The 15,563-nt window shown below is 51.8% G+C and overlaps 1 pseudogene; it reads left to right on the plus strand.

Moving 5' to 3' along the window:
* LOC116354056 (exocyst complex component 6B-like) overlaps positions 1-15,559 on the plus strand; it is a 31,374-nt pseudogene extending 15,815 nt beyond the window's left edge.
* The last annotated feature ends 4 nt before the right edge of the window (positions 15,560-15,563 follow it).

A 15,563-nucleotide genomic window follows, 5' to 3' on the forward strand; every position in this document is an offset into this window, starting at 1 on the left:
CTGGACTACAGCCCGCTCTGGGTTAGGCTGGACTACAGCCAGCTCTGGGTTAGGCTGGACTACAGCCAGCTCTGGGTTAGGCTGGACTACAGCCAGCTCTGGGTTAGGCTGGACTACAGCCAGCTCTGGGTTAGGCTGGACTACAGCCCGCTCTGGGTTAGGCTGGACTACAGCCAGCTCTGGGTTAGGCTGGACTACAGCCAGCTCTGGGTTAGGCTGGACTACAGCCCGCTCTGGGTTAGGCTGGACTACAGCCCGCTCTGGGTTAGGCTGGACTACAGCCCGCTCTGGGTTAGGCTGGACTACAGCCCGCTCTGGGTTAGGCTGGACTACAGCCCGCTCTGGGTTAGGCTGGACTACAGCCCGCTCTGGGTTAGGCTGGACTACAGCCCGCTCTGGGTTAGGCTGGACTACAGCCAGCTCTGGGTTAGGCTGGACTACAGCCCGCTCTGGGTCAGGCTGGACTACAGCCCGCTCTGGGTCAGGCTGGACTACAGCCCGCTCTGGGTCAGGCTGGACTACAGCCCGCTCTGGGTCAGGCTGGACTACAGCCCGCTCTGGGTCAGGCTGGACTACAGCCCGCTCTGGGTCAGGCTGGACTACAGCCCGCTCTGGGTCAGGCTGGACTACAGCCCGCTCTGGGTCAGGCTGGACTACAGCCCGCTCTGGGTCAGGCTGGACTACAGCCCGCTCTGGGTCATGCTGGACTGCAGCCCGCTCTGGGTCAGGCTGGACTGCAGCACTGTGGAGAACAGTATGTATCGTGTCTGAGTACGAGTGCTGGTTTTGCATCAGTTTTGCTTTACAGATCACAATAATTAAGACTACTTGGACAGAAGGGCAACTGATTCTAGATCAGCACTCCATACAATCGAGGTCAAGATGAGCAAGTCTGCACTGTGCCTTGCTCAGGGTAAGACCTTAGCCAAGTTCAATGTAAAGTCTGGACCGGAGTAGACTAGTCAACTGGAGTGGAGCAGTGATGATGTCATCGTGTGGGTCTAATAGGAGGAGATGAATGGAAAGCTGACTCTGCCTTGTCTCATATCCAGGGATAATGAACTCCTTTTGGGCTAAGGTCTGGGCGGCAGGTAGCCTAGTGGTTAGAGTGTTGGGCCAGTAACCTGAAAGGTTGCTAGATCGAATCCCCGAGCTGACAAGTCTGTTGTTCTCACTGTTCCTAGGCCGTCATTGTACATAAGAACATTCTTAAACTTAAACTGACTTGCCTAGTTAAATAAAGGGTCTGCAGTAGTAGGTGTACTAGTAGTTGTTTAACCAGAGTACTGTGTTTCCCCCAGCGCTTAGAGGGAGCCAGCCTTTCACCCTGTTTGTCCAGGGTTAGGTGCTGTTTGATTCTGAACTCTACTGGGGAACTCACACACACACACACACACACCTTCTGATACTGTACAAAAGGTACTGCATTTAGAAATGCCTTTGTGTGTAGTGTAGGAGGAAGTTGTCATGGCGTCAGACCTTCTCCATTGTACTCGTCGGGCATTTCCTCTACCACAGGAAGGGGGTGTGTTACAAACAGTGTTTTATTTTTGCCGTGGGGTTCCGGGGGCATGCACCCCCGTGAGATTTATTTATTTTAATTTTTTTTGTAGGACATTCTACTCCCAAATTATTTTAACATTTAGCCTAAAATATTAGAGGTCATCTTGGCCACATTATTTAGTTGTTTTAAAGGTAATTTCCTGCAATTCTTCTCATTTTGTAATAGGCCCAAGGGAACATTTTCTATTTTATTTTCAAAGTTCCAAACCTCCATTTTTTTTTTCTCTCTACCACAATTCTGCGTAACAATTAAGTACCTTCCCTGTATTGTTTTACATCAAAATGGCCAAAAAGAAACAAATTGCTCAATCAATAATTTAGCTGGAACTGTCTGGGAGAGGGGAGGGGAAAACTCTGTGCCACTGGAGGCTCCTCCTCAGAGGAAGGGGAGTAACATCCTCTGTGAATTACATTTTAAAAAAATAATGAAACGTTAAAAAAAATAATGAAACGTTAAAAAAAATAATGAAACGTTAAAAAAAATAATGAAACGTTAAAAAAAATAAAGGTATTATTTTTTTAGATAAAACTATACTAAATATATTAAATAATAAATATATTCACTTCAACAAATAACTGATTTAAAACACACTGTTTTGCAATGAAGGTCTCCAGTAGCCTCAGCAGCACTCTGTAGGGTATCACCATGGTGTAGCCGGAGGACAGCTAGTTTCTGTCCTTCTTTGGGTACATTGACTTCAATACAAAACCTAGGAGGTTCATGGTTCTCACCCGCTTCCATAGACTTACACAGTAATTATGACGTCTTCCGGAGGACGTCCTCCAACCTATCAGAGCTCTTGCAGCATGAACTGACATGTTGTCCACCCAATCAAAGGAACAGATAATGAATCTAGTACTAAATGCATAAGCTACAGCTAGCTAGCACCACAGTGCATAACATGTGGTGAGTAGTTGACTCAAAGAGAAAGACAATAGTTGAACAGTTTTGAACAAATGTATTTATTTTCAAAATAAGGAGACGCAGCGGAGATTAAGTTGTATTTTTTAATATTCAGTTTCACGCTAGCTAATGCAGCTTATTGACCCTGACTCAGAGAGGAATTATGTTTGCTAGCTAGCTTGCTAAGGCTACCCAACTCTCCAACTCTTCCAAGTCAAGGTAAGCGTTTGGTTTTATAAATGTATTGCCACTGGGGCCCGTCTGTGTAACTACTAAACTAACCACTACTGCGTGATTGTACACGTGAATTGGATTGTGCGTTTACTAATGAGTTCGTTCCGGTAGCTATGTTGACTATGACGTTAGCTAGTATGGTGACCAATGATGTAGGCTGTGTGTAGCGGTTATGGTATGAAGGTTTGACTTGGAGAGTTTTTTTTTCTTTTTCTACCACCTGGTCATAGACAGCTGTTGTGTTGTGCACTGAAGTCCTCAAGTGAAAGGAAAATGAGGAGAGCAGGTAGATGTGATGATGCTGTTTGTATGTGGCTGCTATGAAAGTGAACTGTGTGTGGAGGTGATCAGGGGTGTGTATTCATTCCCGACAAAATCTGTTGCAAAATGTTTGTCAAACGGGACCAAACGGAAATCGATCTTCCTGAATCTGTCCAATAAACTCTATTTTTTGTTGTTGTTCCAAAACATAACATTTTGCAACTGTTTGGACTAATGATGACCCCCTATATCAGCTAGATGCAAAGAGTGTGCAAGACTGTATTGAATGTGTCACTGTCTGTCCACTCGATTACTCCAAGTTCTCTCTACCTGTGCACTAGAGATGAAATGGTATGAACATTTCATATCACGATTATAGTGACCAAAATGATCACGGTTATCGGTAGTAGCATCGGTAGTATCAAATAAAATTAAATTTTATTTGTCACATACACATGGTTAGCAGATGTTAATGCGAGTGTAGCGAAATGCTTGTGCTTCTAGTTCCGACAATGCAGTAATAACCAACAAGTAATCTAGCTAACAATTCCCCCCAAAAAACTGTCTTATACACAGTGTAAGGGGATAAAGAATATGTACATAAAGATATATGAATGAGTGATGGTACAGAGCAGAGTGTGAGGTTATTTTCCTGAAACCACACTCCGAGGGCCCTCACCTCCTCCCTGTAGGCCGTCTCGTCGTTGTTGGTAATCAAGCCTACCACTGTTATGTCGTCCGCAAACTTGATGATTGAGTTGGAGGCGTGCGTGGCCACGCAGTCGTGGGTGAACAACATGATTATAGTGACCAAAATGATCACGGTTATCGGTAGTAGTATCATCGTAGTATGGTGGAAATGTACTGATACACTGAAATCAGCTCTGATGCAGGGCCCCTTCCACCACACCAGTGGATCCTCTTCTGCTGGAATGGATGTCAGAGACAGGTAGACCTTGATCTCTTCTTTCACTCCTCTGTCTTCTGGGGAGGTCGGAATCTGACCCTTGTCGCCTCTCTGATGCCTTGTTGAGGTGATCTTTCTCAGCAACCAGCCAGGCCTTTCCCCTCCGAAGCCACTGTGGGGGTGGTGGAGGTGCTGCTGGTGCTTTGTGGTTCTTCCCTGACTTGTGCAGCTGTCAGCTTCAAGGCCTCCTGGACACAGCAGCCAGCTTCAAGGCCTCTTGGACACAGCTGCCAGCTTCAAGGCCTCTTGGACACAGCTGCCAGCTTCAAGGCCTCCTGGACACAGCTGTCAGCTTCAAGGCCTCCTGGACACAGCTGTCAGCTTCAAGGCCTCCTGGACACAGCTGTCAGCTTCAAGGCCTCCTGGACACAGCTTCAAGGCCTCCTGGACACAGCTTCAAGGCCTCCTGGACACAGCTTCAAGGCCTCCTGGACACAGCTTCAAGGCCTCCTGGACACAGCTTCAAGGCCTCCTGGACACAGCTTCAAGGCCTCCTGGACACAGCTTCAAGGCCTCCTGGACACAGCTGTCAGCTTCAAAGCTCTGCATTTTCGGAGCCTTTGAGATGGTCAGGTTCAAATGATGGCGAAAGCACCCAAAGCCGCAGATCTGGGACCTGTTCAAAAGCCTTGCTCATGTTTGTTGCGTTGTCTGTGGTCTTGCAGACCAGGTCTTTCTTGTTGACCCCCCACTCTTCCAGCATATTCTCAAAAAACTCTGATGTTGTGAGCCGAGTGATCTTCTGGGAAGAACCGTTTCCAGGCAGTTTGATTCCTGTTCCAGTCTGGGGTGAGGTAATGGACAGTGTAGCTGATGTAGGGTTGAACCACCCCCTGCTTTCACTGGTCCAGAGGGACGTATCTGCAGAAAACCAAAGTGCCTTTTGAGCCAAACTCTTTCCACCAGCAGCTTTGTTGTACATGTTTTTGGATTTCAGGCTTCGTGGGGAAAATAATGTTTGCGACGTCACTTTATAGTGAGGCACGGCAACCTTTCATCAGCTTCAAAGTCAGGCTTCTCAACAATATGAAATGTCATCATGTCCTTTTAAATTCTTGCTGGAGTTTGTCACACAACTGTAGATGAGGGACCAGTAGCATCACTGGGTTTGCCTTCTGCACGTCCATCTCTGTAAACAAGGGAATGGCAAATGTATTATTACTGATACATTATAATTATTACACACACACACACACACACACACACACACACACACACACACACACACACACACACACACACACGATCTATCTTCTGTGTTGCATTTCAGTATATGCAATGACCCCATGCGCAATTTACATGAATACAAATGAGTCTTAAGAAGACAGTGAGAGTAATTACAATGAGCCCAATAATTGACATTTGTACAGGGAGTCTGGTAGGGGGGAGAAACACTATACTGTTTATACCTATCCAGACCCTACAGATCCACTACTATACTGTTTATACCTATCCAGACCCTACAGATACACCACTATACTGTTTATACCTATCCAGACCCCACCACTATACTGTTTATACCTATCCAGACCCTACAGATCCACTACTATACTGTTTATACCTATCCAGACACTACAGATACGCCACTATACTGTTTATACCTATCCAGACCCTACAGATCCACTACTATACTGTTTAAACCTATCCAGACCCTACAGATACACCACTATACTGTTTATACCTATCCAGACCCTGCTACTATACTGTTTATACCTATCCAGACCCTACAGATCCACCACTATACTGTTTATACCTATCCAGACCCTACAGATCCACTACTATACTGTTTATACCTGTCCAGACCCTACAGATACACCACTATACTGTTTATACCTATCCAGACCCTACAACAATGTAAATACCAAGACGAGGATACAGTGTAATGGCGCCCCCTGCCGGTGTAATGGCGCCCCCTGCTGGGTAGGTGGTGTAATGGCGCCCCCTGCCGGGGCTGCGGTGTAATGGCAGCCCCTGCCGGGTAGGTGGTGTAATGGCGCACCCTGCTGGGTAGGTGGTGTAATGGCGCCTCCTGCCGGGTAGGTGGTGTAATGGCGCCTCCTGCCGGGTAGGTGGTGTAATGGCGCCCCCTGCCGGGTAGGTGGTGTAATGGCGCCCCCTGCCGGGTAGGTGGTGTAATGGCGCCCCCTGCCGGGTAGGTGGTGTAATGGCGCCCCCTGCCGGGTAGGTGGTGTAATGGCGCCCCCTGCCGGGTAGGTGGTGTAATGGCGCCCCCTGCCGGGTAGGTGGTGTAATGGCGCCCCCTGCCGGGTAGGTGGTGTAATGGCGCCCCCTGCCGGGTAGGTGGTGTAATGGCGCCCCCTGCCGGGTAGGTGGTGTAATGGCGCCGGGGAGGTGGTGTAATGGCGCCGGGGAGGTGGTGTAATGGCGCCGGGGAGGTGGTGTAATGGCGCCCCCAGCCGGGTAGGTGGTGTAATGGCGCCGGGTAGGTGGTGTAATGGCGCCCCCTGCCGAGTAGGTGGTGAAAGTGTATATTAGAAGCCATGGGAAGTGGATCAAGATACTGTCTTTTTCATGAAATATTTGTTCCGTTCCCTCAACACTTTGTACTGTTTTAATTCCCTTTGGGGGAAACCCAGTACAACAACATCTCTTTGGATAAAAGAGTCCGCTGAATGTTGGTTCTCTCGTTTTCTCCTCCAGGTCTGTGTATGACGGTCAGGAACATGGCGTGTTTATGGGGAAGCTGGACGGGAGGATTCGGAACCATGACCGAGACATCGAAAAGATGTGTAACCACCATTTCCAAGGATTCGTTGACTCCATCACTGAACTACTCAAAGTCAGGGGAGAAGCGCAGAAACTCAAGGTGAGGAGAGGGGGGGAGGAGGAGGAGGAGGGGAGATGATTGCAGGAAAGTGACTACGATTCTCTCTGATTGATTGTTTTACTCCTGTTTCAGAGTCAGGTGACTGAGACCAACCAACGTCTCCAGGACGATGGGAAAGGGGTATGACATCATAACCGACATCATTGTCAAAACAGATAATCTGACAGTTGATAAATAATTCATATAATTTCAGGACTAATCACCTGAGATCTTTCTCCACCTCTTCCTCCAATCCTCCTTATCCTCTTCCTCCATTTTTGTTACCTCCGTCTCTCTGTCTCTCTCCCCTTCTCTGTCTCTCTCCCCTTCTCTGTCTCTCTCCCCTTCTCTCTGTCTCTCTCTGTCTCTCTCCCCTTCTCTCTGTCTCTCTCTGTCTCTCTCCCCTTCTCTCTGTCTCTCTCTGTCTCTCTCTGTCTCTCTCCCCTTCTCTCTGTCTCTCTCCCCTTCTCTCTGTCTCTCTGTCTCTCTCCCCTTCTCTCTGTCTCTCTCTGTCTCTCTGTCTCTGTCTCTCTCCCCTTCTCTCTGTCTCTCTCCCCTTCTCTCTGTCTCTCTCCCCTTCTCTCTCTCTCTCCCCTTCTCTCTCCCCTTCTCTCTCTCTCTCCCCTTCTCTCTCTCTCTCCCCTTCTCTCTCTCTCTCCCCTTCTCTCTGTCTCTCTCCCCTTCTCTCTGTCTCTCTCCCCTTCTCTCTCCCCTTCTCTCTGTCTCTCTTCCCTTCTCTCTCCCCTTCTCTCTGTCTCTGTCTCTCTAGCTGTTGACCTGTATGGATGAGTTGAGACTGTGTCGCCTGCAACAGAGAAACATCGCCACATCCATCGACAAGTTCACACACTGTCTACCAGGTATACACACACAACAGGGATCAGGATAACTGTAACACATCACATGACATAGCAGATGACTGTAACACATGACATAGCAGATTACATAGCAGATGACTGTAACACATGACATAGCAGATGACTGTAACACATGACATAGCAGATTACATAGCAGATGACTGTAACACATGACATAGCAGATGACTGTAACACATGACATAGCAGATGACTATGACATAGCAGATGACTGTAACATAGCAGATGACTGTAACATAGCAGATGACTGTAACATAGCAGATGACTGTAACATAGCAGATGACTGACATAGCAGATGACTGACATAGCAGATGACTGACATAGCAGATGACTGACATAGCAGATGACTGACATAGCAGATGACTGTAACATAGCAGATGACTGTAACACATGACATAGCAGATGACTGTAACACATGACATAGCAGATGACTATGACATAGCAGATGACTGTAAACACATGACATAGCAGATGACTATGACATAGCAGATGACTGTAACACATGACATAGCAGATGACTGTAACACATGACATAGCAGATGACTGTAACACATGACATAGCAGATGACTGTAACACATGACATAGCAGATGACTGTAACACATGACATAGCAGATGACTGTAACACATGACATAGCAGATGACTGTAACACATGACATAGCAGATGACTGTAACACATGACATAGCAGATGACTGTAACACATGACATAGCAGATGACTGTAACACATGACATAGCAGATGACTGTGACATAGCAGATGACTGTGACATAGCAGATGACTGTAACACATGACATAGCAGATGACTGTGACATAGCAGATGACTGTGACATAGCAGATGACTGTGACATAGCAGATGACTGTGACATAGCAGATGACTGTGACATAGCAGATGACTGTGACATAGCAGATGACTGTGACATAGCAGATGACTGACATAGCAGATGACTGTGACATAGCAGATGACTGTGACATAGCAGATGACTGTGACATAGCAGATGACTGTGACATAGCAGATGACTGTGACATAGCAGCTGACTGTGACATAGCAGCTGACTGTGACATAGCAGCTGACTGTGACATAGCAGCTGACTGTGACATAGCAGCTGACTGTGACATAGCAGCTGACTGTGACATAGCAGCTGACTGTGACATAGCAGATGACTGTGACATAGCAGATGACTGTGACATAGCAGATGACTGTGACATAGCAGATGACTGTGACATAGCAGATGACTGTGACATAGCAGATGACTGTGACATAGCAGATGACTGTGACATAGCAGATGACTGTGACATAGCAGATGACTGTGACATTGCAGATGACTGTGACATTGCAGATGACTGTGACATTGCAGATGACTGTGACATTGCAGATGACTGTGACATTGCAGATGACTGTGACATTGCAGATGACTGTGACATTGCAGATGACTGTGACATTGCAGATGACTGTGACATAGCAGCTGACTGTGACATAGCAGATGACTGTGACATTGCAGATGACTGTGACATAGCAGCTGACTGTGACATAGCAGCTGACTGTGACATAGCTGATGACTGTAACATAGCAGATGACTGTAACACATGACATAGCAGATGACTGTAACATAGCTGATGACTGTAACATAGCAGATGACTGTAACACATGACATAGCAGATGACTGTAACACATGACATAGCAGATGACTGTAACACATTACATAGCAGATGACTGTGACATAGCAGATGACTGTAACACATGACATAGCAGATGACTGTAACACATGACATAGCAGATGACTGTAACACATGACATAGCAGATAAAAAGCTGCCGGCTGGGTAGACACAGTTATACAGCTGATAATTGACCCGTCTGTCTCTCTCTCTGTGTCTCAGTGTTGGAGATGTACAACAAACTACAGGAACAGATGACTCAAAAAAGGTATAGATTCTATTTTCTAACATTTATTTGCCCCCCCCCCCTCTCATTCCGTCTTTGTATCGGCAGGTTTGTCTTGTTTTACTCTCTTTTTCCTCATCTCCCGTCTGCTCTCTTGTCCTCTACTGCAGTGCAATTATTCACCTACCTCCTCATGCCTTTTTATACACAATGTATATAGACTCTTTTTTTTTTTCCTACTGTGTTATTGACTTGTTAATTGTTTACTCCATGTGTAACTCTGTGTTGTCTGTTCACACTGCTATGCTTTATCTTGGCCAGGTCACAGTTGCAAATGAGAACTTGTTCTCAACTAGCCTACCTGGTTAAATAAAGGTGTTCTCAACTAGCCTACCTGGCTAAATAAAGGTGAAATAAAAAAATGAAAGTGCCTACTTGGCCACCAGAGGGAGACATAGTTCACGGTATTTGTTGGAAATTTCACCACATTGCTATCCAACATTCTTGGATCTGCTGGAGTGGCTTGGATGTTGAGGTTCTCTCTCTACCCCTCTCTCTAACCCCTTCTCTCTCTACCCCTTGCTCTCGCTCTCTACCTCTTTCTCTACCCCTCCTCTCTCTTTACCCCTCTTTCTCTAGGGTAGGTCTCCCCCCATACCCCCTCTCTAGGGTAGGTCTCCCCCCCATCCCCCCTCCTCTTTCTCTAGGGTAGGTCTCCCCCATACCCTCTCTCTCTTTACCCCTCTTTCTCTAGGGTAGGTCTCCCCCCATCCCCCCTCTTTCTCTAGGGTAGGTCTCCCCCCATCCCCCCTCTCTCTCTCTCTCTCTCTAGGGTAGGTCTCCCCCCTCTCTCTCTCTAGGGTAGGTCTCCCCCCTCTCTCTCTCTAGGGTAGGTCTCCCCCCATCCCTCCTCTCTCTCTAGGGTAGGTCTCCCCCATCCCTCCTCTCTCTCTCTAGGGTAGGTCTCCCCCATCCCTCCTCTCTCTCTCTAGGGTAGGTCTCCCCCATCCCTCCTCTCTCTCTCTAGGGTAGGTCTCCCCCATCCCTCCTCTCTCTCTCTAGGGTAGGTCTCCCCCATCCCTCCTCTCTCTCTCTAGGGTAGGTCTCCCCCATCCCTCCTCTCTCACTTTACCCCTCTTTCTCTAGGGTAGGTATCCCCCCTCTTTCTCTAGGGTAGGTCTCCCCCATCCCCTTTCTCTCTTTACCCCTCTCTCTCTAGGGTAGGTCTCCCCCATCACCCCCTCTCTCTTTACCCCTCTCTCTCTAGGGTAGGTCTCCCCATCACCCCTCTTTCTCTAGGGTAGGTCTACCCCCATCCCCTCTCTCTCTTTACCCCTCTTTCTCTAGGGTAGGTATCCCCCCTCTCTCTCTAGGGTAGGTCTCCCCCATCCCCTTTCTCTCTTTACCCCTCTTTCTCTAGGGTAGGTCTCCCCCATCCCCTTTCTCTCTTTACCCCTCTTTCTCTAGGGTAGGTCTCCCACATCCCCTTTCTCTCTTTACCCCTCTTTCTCTAGGGTAGGTCTCCCCCATCCCCTTTCTCTCTTTACCCCTCTTTCTCTAGGGTAGGTATCCCCCATCACCCCCTCTCTCTTTACCCCTCTCTCTCTAGGGTAGGTCTCCCCATCCCCCCTCTCTCTCTAGGGTAGGTCTCCCCCATCCCCTTTCTCTCTTTACCCCTCTTTCTCTAGGGTAGGTCTCCCCCCTCTCTCTCTAGGGTTGGTCTCCCCCCTCTCTCTCTAGGGTAGGTCTCCCCCCATCCCCTTTCTCTCTTTACCCCTCTTTCTCTAGGGTAGGTCTCCCCCATACCCTCTCTCTCTTTACCCCTCTTTCTCTAGGGTAGGTCTCCCCCCATCCCCCTCTTTCTCTAGGGTAGGTCTCCCCCATACCCTCTCTCTTTACCCCTCTTTCTCTAGGGTAGGTCTCCCCCCATCCCCCCTCTTTCTCTAGGGTAGGTCTCCCCCCTCTCTCTCTAGGGTTGGTCTCCCCCCTCTCTCTCTAGGGTAGGTCTCCCCCCTCTCTCTCTAGGGTAGGTCTCCCCCCCTCTCTCTCTAGGGTAGGTCTCCCCCCTCTCTCTCTAGGGTATGTCTCCCCCTTCTCTCTCTAGGGTAGGTCTCCCCCCTCTCTCTCTGGGGTAGGTCTCCCCCTCTCTCTCTCTAGGGTAGGTCTCCCCCCTCTCTCTCTGGGGTAGGTCTCCCCCCTCTCTCTCTCTCTCTCTCTAGGGTAGGTCTCCCCCCTCTCTCTCTCTCTCTCTCTAGGGTAGGTCTCCCCCCTCTCTCTCTCTCTAGGGTAGGTCTCCCCCTCCTCTCTCTTTCTAGGGTAGGTCTCCTCCCTCTCTCTCTAGGGTAGGTCTCCCCCATCCTCTCTCTAGGGTAGGTCTCTCTCCCCTCTCTCTCTCTAGGGTAGGTCTCCCCCCTCTCTCTCTAGGGTAGGTCTCCCCTCTATCTCTCTAGGGTAGGTCTCCCCTCCTCTCTCTCTAGGGTAGGTCTCCCCCCTCTCTCTCTAGGGTAGGTCTCCCCCCTCTCTCTCTAGGGTAGGTCTCCCCCTCTCTCTCTAGGGTAGGTCTCCCCCTCTCTCTCTAGGGTAGGTCTCCCACCCTCCTCTCTCTCTAGGGTAGGTCTCCCCCCTCCTCTCTCTCTAGGGTAGGTCTCCCCCCTCTCTCTCTAGGGTAGGTCTCCCCCCTCCTCTCTAGGGTAGGTCTCCCCCCTCCTCTCTCTCTCTAGGGTAGGTCTCCCCCCTCCTCTCTCTCTAGGGTAGGTCTCCCCCTCCTCTCTCTCTAGGGTAGGTCTCCCCCCTCCTCTCTCTCTAGGGTAGGTCTTCCTCTCTCTCTAGGGTAGGTCTTCCTCTCTCTCTAGGGTAGGTCTTCCTCTCTCTCTAGGGTAGGTCTCTCCCCCCTCTCTCTCTAGGGTAGGTCTCCCCCTCTCTCTCTAGGGTAGGGTCTCCCCCTCTCTCTCTAGGGTAGGTCTCCCCCTCTCTCTCTAGGGTAGGTCTCCCACCTCCTCTCTCTCTAGGGTGGGTCTCCCCCCTCCTCTCTCTCTAGGGTGGGTCTCCCCCCTCCTCTCTCTCTAGGGTAGGTCTCTCCCCTCCTCTCTCTCTAGGGTAGGTCTCTCCCCTCCTCTCTCTCTAGGGTAGGTCTCCCCCCTCCTCTCTCTAGGGTAGGTCTCCCCCTTCCTCTCTCTCTAGGGTAGGTCTCCCCCTTCCTCTCTCTCTAGGGTAGGTCTCCCCCTTCCTCTCTCTCTAGGGTAGGTCTCCCCCCTCCTCTCTCTCTCTAGGGTAGGTCTCCCCCTTCCTCTCTCTCTAGGGTAGGTCTCCCCCTTCCTCTCTCTCTAGGGTAGGTCTCCCCCTTCCTCTCTCTCTAGGGTAGGTCTCCCCCTTCCTCTCTCTCTAGGGTAGGTCTCCCCCTTCCTCTCTCTCTAGGGTAGGTCTCCCCCTTCCTCTCTCTCTAGGGTAGGTCTCCCCCTCCTCTCTCTCTAGGGTAGGTCTCCCCCTCCTCTCTCTCTAGGGTAGGTCTCCCCCCCCCTCTCTCTCTAGGGTAGGTCTCCCCCCTCCTCTCTCTCTAGGGTAGGTCTCCCCCCTCCTCTCTCTCTAGGGTAGGTCTCCCCCCTCCTCTCTCTCTAGGGTAGGTCTCCCCCCTCCTCTCTCTCTAGGGTAGGTCTCCCCCTTCCTCTCTCTCTAGGGTAGGTCTCCCCCCTCCTCTCTCTCTAGGGTAGGTCTCCCCCCTCCTCTCTCTCTAGGGTAGGTCTCCCCCCCTCCTCTCTCTCTAGGGTAGGTCTCCCCCCTCCTCTCTCTCTCTGGCCTAAGGCTGACCTGTTGATGTGCCTTGTGGGTCATAAATTGTTGTTTGTTTGTGTCGTTCCTCTCCTTTCTTTTCTCCTTCTCTCCATCCTGCCGTTTGGCCCACAGCACAGGGGGAGTGGAGAGGTCAGCCAACACACACTGTGTGTCGTGTCAGTGTGTGAGGAATTGAATGTGGTGCAATACCTCTGTGTCTCAATGCTTTCCCAGTGACAGGATTCTAGATATTTTCTGCTGTTATTCTAGAGCGTTGGACTCCCTGCCTTCGTCTTCTTCTTCATAGACAGGGCCCAAGCTACTTCACGGCGGGGCCCAAGCTACTTCACGGCGGGGCCCAAGCTACTTCACGGCGGGGCCCAAGCTACTTCACGGCTGGGCCCAAGCTACTTCACGGCGGGGCCCAAGCTACTTCATAGACGGGGCCCAAGCTACTTCATAGGCGAGGCCCAAGCTACTTCATAGGCGGGGCCCAAGCTACTTCACGGCGGGGCCCAAGCTACTTCACGGCGGGGCCCAAGCTACTTCACGGCGGGGCCCAAGCTACTTCACGGCGGGGCCCAAGCTACTTCACGGCGGGGCCCAAGCTACTTCACGGCGGGGCCCAAGCTACTTCATAGACGGGGCCCAAGCTACTTCATAGGCGAGGCCCAAGCTACTTCATAGGCGGGGCCCAAGCGACGTCACGGCGGGGCCCAAGCGACGTCACGGCGTGCTTCCCAGCGACGTCACGGCGGGGCCCAGCGACTCACGGCGGTGCCCAGCGACGTCCACGGCGGTGCCCCAGCGACGCCACGGCGGGGCCCCAGCGACGCCACGGCGGGGCCCCAGCGACGTCACGGCGGGGCCCCAGCGACGTCACGGCGGGGCCCCAGCGACGTCACGGCGGGGCCCCAGCGACGTCACGGCGGGGGCCCCAGCGACGTCACGGCGGGGCCCCAGCGACGTCACGGCGGGGCCCCAGCGACGTCACGGCGGGGCCCCAGCGACGTCACGGCGGGGCCCCAGCGACGTCACGGCGGGGCCCCAGCGACGTCACGGCGGGGCCCCAGCGACGTCACGGCGGGGCTCCCAGCGACGTCACGGCGTGCTTCCCAGCGACGTCACGGCGTGCTTCCCAGCGACGTCACGGCGTGCTTCCCAGCGACGTCACGGCGTGCTTCCCAGCGACGTCACGGCGTGCTTCCCAGCGACGTCACGGCGTGCTTCCCAGCGACGTCACGGCGTGCTTCCCAGCGACGTCACGGCGTGCTTCCCAGCGACGTCACGGCGTGCTTCCAGCGACGTCACGGCGGTGCTTCCCAGCGACGTCACGGCGTGCTTCCCAGCGACGTCACGGCGTGCTTCCCAGCGACGTCACGGCGTGCTTCCCAGCTACTTCACGGCGGGGCCCAAGCTACTTCATAGACGGGGCCCAAGCTACTTCATAGGCGGGGGCCCAAGCTACTTCATAGGCGGGGCCCAAGCTACTTCATAGGCGGGGCCCAAGCTACTTCATAGGCGGGGCCCAAGCTACTTCATAGGCGGGGCCCAAGCGACGTCACGGCGGGGCCCAAGCGACGTCACGGCGTGCTTCCCAGCGACGTCGCGGCGTGCTTCCCAGCGACGTCGCGGCGTGCTTCCCAGCGACGTCGCGGCGTGCTTCCCAGCGACGTCGCGGCGTGCTTCCCAGCGACGTCGCGGCGTGCTTCCCAGCGACGTCGCGGCGGGGCCCCAGCGACGTCGCGGCGGGGCCCCAGCGACGTCGCGGCGGGGCCCCAGCGACGTCGCGGCGGGGCCCAAGCGACGTCACGGCGGGGCCCAAGCGACGTCACGGCGGGGATGGTGTTTTTGAATCCGTTTTCTTCACTGTCGGGACGTCCCTCTTTAGGTTTTTAGGCTGTTGGAGTAGTTTCAGTTGGTGTGTGTATTGACCCTTCTGTTCCTTAAAGTACTCCCTAGTGTTGCGGACCTTGGAGCAGCTGGAACAGACGTGTCTCCCCAGAGCGGGCCAGTACAGGTTCTGTTAATCCTGTGTGTGTTTGTAGGTACTACCCAGCCCTGCGGACTCTGGAGCAGCTGAACAGACGTGTCTCCCCAGAGCGGGCCAGTACAGGTTCTGTTCCATCATGTCTGACAATATCCCCAGACTGAGGACCCTCATCAGAGACACGGCCATGTCTCAACTCAAAGACTTCCTGGAGTCTATTCGGAAACACAGCGACAAGATAGGAGAGACCGCTATGAAACAGGTATGTGGGACTTCTGTTCTTTCTCTTTCTA

Source organism: Oncorhynchus kisutch, linkage group LG16, assembly GCF_002021735.2.
Source record: "Oncorhynchus kisutch isolate 150728-3 linkage group LG16, Okis_V2, whole genome shotgun sequence".
Lineage (NCBI taxonomy): Eukaryota > Metazoa > Chordata > Actinopteri > Salmoniformes > Salmonidae > Oncorhynchus > Oncorhynchus kisutch.